Here is a 4,630-nt window from a genome sequence, read left to right as displayed (position 1 = left end):
GGTGACGCGTGCTCTTATTTATATGGAAATTGATAACTCCTTTATTTATTGATTAAAATAACATGTTAAGGTTGCTATGAATTGTCAAGACAATTAGTTTGCAACAAGGATTTGTATTAACAGAGCTGGGAAGTGAAATCAAGACTAAAGTGGCAGCACCTATTCTGCATTTGGAAAATACGCTCTTAGAAAATATGCAAACAAGTCACAGACATACTTGTTTCTAAAAGCTTGGGACACTAAAGCATTCTAGGAAGTATGACAATAAAGCTATCATTCAGAAATAAAAATGGATTGTACAGGTTCCAGCCCAAACACTTAGATGGCATATTTTCCTATCCTTACAATACTTCGTTTCATAAAAAAGCAACTTGACTAAATAGCTTCTGTGTCCTAGTCTTTACTAACAGGAAGTAGTTGTTATGAATCTTTATTTTTTATATTTGTTGTAAAATGTAATTAATCAGAAGCCTCAGATAGATCCAAAAAGCTTGTTTATATAAAAATTCTTCCCTAGAAAGGATAAGAAGCCTCCCTGATTCAATAGAAAACAATTACTTGCTAATTCAAGACAGTAAAAACTTTCTCTCCACCATAAAAAAAACATAAATAAAAAGTTTTGATGTTTTTGTTTATTGGTGATTTTATGTACACTATTTATAAAAATTGGTGAGAAAGAATAAATAATGTCAACTGTTTCAAGCAACAGTCTGAATGCTAATTAAAAAGTAAGGAGATAGTTTCGGAGCAATGTTTTTTTTTTTCCCTCTACAAAACGATCAATTTGAACTAGAGGGCCACAGAATATTTATATTAAAACTTTATAGTCAGTAAAAGAAACATTTCCTTGGTGCAAAGAAACAAACAACACCCAACATTCCCTCTAAATTCTTTGGCAAAGAAAATAGGGTGTAATAGGGAAAAAGAAGAATTCCTAAAATAAACTTTATGCAATCACAGGAAGCATTTAGATCCCTCTTTTCCTCCGCTTGCAGGAAAATGAAACAATCTCTGGGACACAGGAAATAACACAAGTGTTAGAAAATCCCTGTGGTATGAGATAAAAAAAACGTCAAGTGGATCTCTTCTGAGTCCCATAAATGACGTAAAGGACAACAGATGGTCAAAGACTCAGGCACCTCAACAAGAAGTAATTGATTTATACTGGTGAGAGTGACGACTCCATTTGAGGTTCAGGAAAATAGGACGGCAGAGAGTCACATACACAACATTACAATTGATACATCTGCACACAACTAGCTCCTGGCCTCATTTTGGCAAAAAGAGCAACTGCAAGAAGAATACTGATGGCAAGAAGTGTGGAAGGAAGAAAGCATTGAGGGAGAGAAGAAGAAAAAGTGGAAAAGACTATTTTATTTTAGATTGCCAGCAGATTCTACTACAAATTAGTAAAAATATGGGCATGTCAATAACTGGGACAATTTAAGAAAAATCAACAATTCATAACTGTGGATATAATATTATACATAAGCAAAAATTCATATCATAATATCATTGGGTAGAAGAAAAGTTTATAACGTTTCATTCAATTTAATTATAAGTGTCAGAATAATAAATCCTGGGTATTGAAAAAACAATGGCGTTGATGATAGAAGCTCTGTTTATCACTCTGGTGACCAAATAAAGTTGTGACGGAAACAAGGAGCAGCAGCAAGGAAAAATTGTCTGAGATGAATAAGCCATACAACTAGGGAGAAATCCAAGAAGGAGCCCTGCAACGGCAGAAGGTAGGACGGGCCGAGGACCAGGGCTGCCCAGTCCCAAGAGGCTGAGACGGAGGTGAGACTGTCCCAAAAGGCTGAGTGAGAAGGAGCGTACGGCAAAGGCAGATGCCTATTAAAGGGGCCGCATCCGCAACTGATTTTTGCGGTGATGGACTTGCTCGCTCTGAGCACCAGTGCCGATTCGCCTATGTGCAGGGGACACCAGGGACATACAAGGAGACACTATCAGAGTGAGGGCCAAGGAGAGACTTGCTCAGTACAGAAGTGCCAACAGTATCTATTGTTCACTGTTGAGCCCTCCCGCCTACCAGTGCATGGACACAGCCGCCATAGCTAGATAACAGAGGTCGCTCCACCTACAGGATGTCCTGAAACCTTGCCTCTCCCAACTTGCAGCCTCTCCCGATAAGCCACAATGGGCCCCACACGACAAGCCACATCCTCAGCGAGTCAGGTGCTCCTTGCTGAGACTCATAATAGAGGAGGCAGCTGGCCTTGGTTTCTGGTGTGGCTTTTTGAGGCAACTATAAGCACAGCATCTGTGGATTGCTTGTTGAATCTTAACAAGTGGCCCCGGAGGGGTAGAGACTTGGGCTAAATTTGGCCTGAAGCTGAACCCCTCTCAGGACTGTGCCACTGGAAACCTACTTCACAAATCCACACTAATAAGACTGGGAAACTTAGGAGCTTTGCTTAGCACATAGAAACAGATATGGAAAGGCAGCCAAAATGGGAAGACAAAGAAGCAGAAACCATATGAGAAAACAGAACAGAGATCCAGATATAATGGAGTCAAGTAATTTAACAGATACAGCGTTCAAAACACTGGTTATACAGATGCTCAATAAACTTTTGGGAAGTGTAGATAAATTCAGTGGGAACTTCAGCAAAGAGATAAAAAACATAAAAGTGGAAATGGAAATTATAAAAGGGAGCCAGTCTGAAATGAAGAATACATTATCTGAGATGAGAAGTATATTAAATGGAATAAACAAAAGAATAAACAAAGTGAATAAAGAAGAGGATCAAATGCCCTATCTAGAGGACAGGAAAGCCAAGGACACTCAATCAGAATGGCAAGAGATAAGATGTCAAGACTATAAAAATAATTTAAGGAGTGTATGGGACACTATTAAGGGTCCAAATATCCATCTGGTTGGCGTAACTGAAGAAAATCAAGATGTTGAACAGCTGTTTGAAGAAATAATGATGGAAAACTTCCCTAACCTGGTGAAGGAAATGGACATAAAACCCCAGAAAGCTCAGAGAATTTTAAAAATCAGGGATCCAAAGAGGCCCACACCAAGACACATCATAATTAAAATGCGAAAGGTTAAATACAAAGAAAGAATATTAAAAGCAGCAAGAGAAAAACAGATAGTTACTTTTAAGGGAACACTCATAAGACTGGCAGCTGATTTCTCAAAAGAAACTATGCAGGACAGAAGGGCTTGGCAAAAAAATATTCAACAGGATGAAGACCCAAGATCTACAACCAAGAATAATTTATCCAGCAAAGTTATTATTGAGAGTTGAAGGACAGATAAAGAGCTTCCCAGATAAAAATAAGCTACAGGAATTTATCATCATCAAGCCAGTATTACAGGTAATGTTGGAGGGACTTCTTTAAGAAGAAAAAACATGTATCAAAAACAGGAATAAAGAATGGTAACAACTACATTCCTATCAATAAGTACCTTAAATGGAAAAGAATTAAATGCTCCAACTAAAAGATAAAGTGCCTAAAAGGATAAGAAAACAAGACCCCTACATATGAAAAGGAAGGGGACAGAAAAAGATATTGTTTTAATGGACCTAGAAGGTATTTAAGTCAGATAGAGAAAGATAAACACTATATGATTTCACTTATATGCAGAATCTAAGGAATAAAAAGAACAAATTAATCAGACTAACAAATATAGTGGACAATTTGGTGACGGACAGAGGGGAGCGGGGTTTGGGGAGCTGGAAGAATGGAGTGAAGGGTTAAAGAAGTACAAATTAGTAGCTGATGGACGGTCACGGGGATGAGAAGCATGGCATAGGGAATGCAGTTAGCATAAATATGTTGGCTAGGTGGAGAGTCAGGGGAGGAAGGGAGCAATTGGGGGGATTATTTTATGAAATATATATATATGTCTAACCAAGGTACTGTATACTTGAAACTAATTTTTAAAAAAGCTTTATAAAAAGGTTTTAAAAAAGAATAAATCCTATACTTATTTTATGCCTTAAAAGTACTTTTTCTTAGAATATCCAGTTAAGAGAGTATTTTTGGCATTGCTACATAGGACACATTAGTAGGCAAATGTTTTTATAATCCCACCAAAAACTTAGCAACTAAGTCTTTCTCAGGATGAAAGATCAAAATTATATAGAGTAAATCAGGAAGAACTTCAGATTGTGTAGACATTTTTCCCTTTGTGGCTTTAATGCAAAAGGAGATTCCACAAAATCTTCTGAAGACCATCTACCTGTGTTGTGACATTTCATGACCACACCTTGAATTTAACAGGTCATAAATAGGATAATAAAATCAATTACATTTAGTAGATTAAAAATGTAGTTTTAAATGATTTTTTAGAGTATTGGGTTTTGGCAACAGTAACTAGGCAGAATTAACTGTTTAATCATTTACAGTGTCAAAATAGATCCTTCCCTTCCTTATGCTCTTCCAACCCCTTCCTCCAGCCTTGGTTCCCTCATAGCTATATTCCTGTGATGGTTTTCCAGCTGGTCTCCCCAATTTCCCTGGTTTTGCTATTGAATGCCCCACCCTTGAACCCTTACCCCAACTCTGCTGCCACCTTTCTTCCTACAGATGGCTGGATCAATCTTTTAAAAATATGGTTTCTGTAAGTCACTTACAAAGTCAAGAACTTATG

General features: G+C 37.5%; 1 protein-coding gene across 1 annotated transcript in view; it reads right to left on the bottom strand.

The window, feature by feature from the left end:
* NUBPL (nucleotide binding protein like) overlaps positions 1 to 4,630 on the bottom strand; it is a 288,220-nt gene that overhangs the window by 114,922 nt on the left and 168,668 nt on the right. The window lies entirely within an intron of this gene.

This window comes from Pteropus vampyrus, unplaced genomic scaffold, assembly GCF_000151845.1.
Source record: "Pteropus vampyrus isolate Shadow unplaced genomic scaffold, Pvam_2.0 Scaffold297, whole genome shotgun sequence".
In the NCBI taxonomy this organism is placed as follows: domain Eukaryota; kingdom Metazoa; phylum Chordata; class Mammalia; order Chiroptera; family Pteropodidae; genus Pteropus; species Pteropus vampyrus.
The sequence above is the reverse complement of the archived record's forward strand: the minus strand, read 5'-3'. Positions and strand labels throughout refer to the sequence as shown.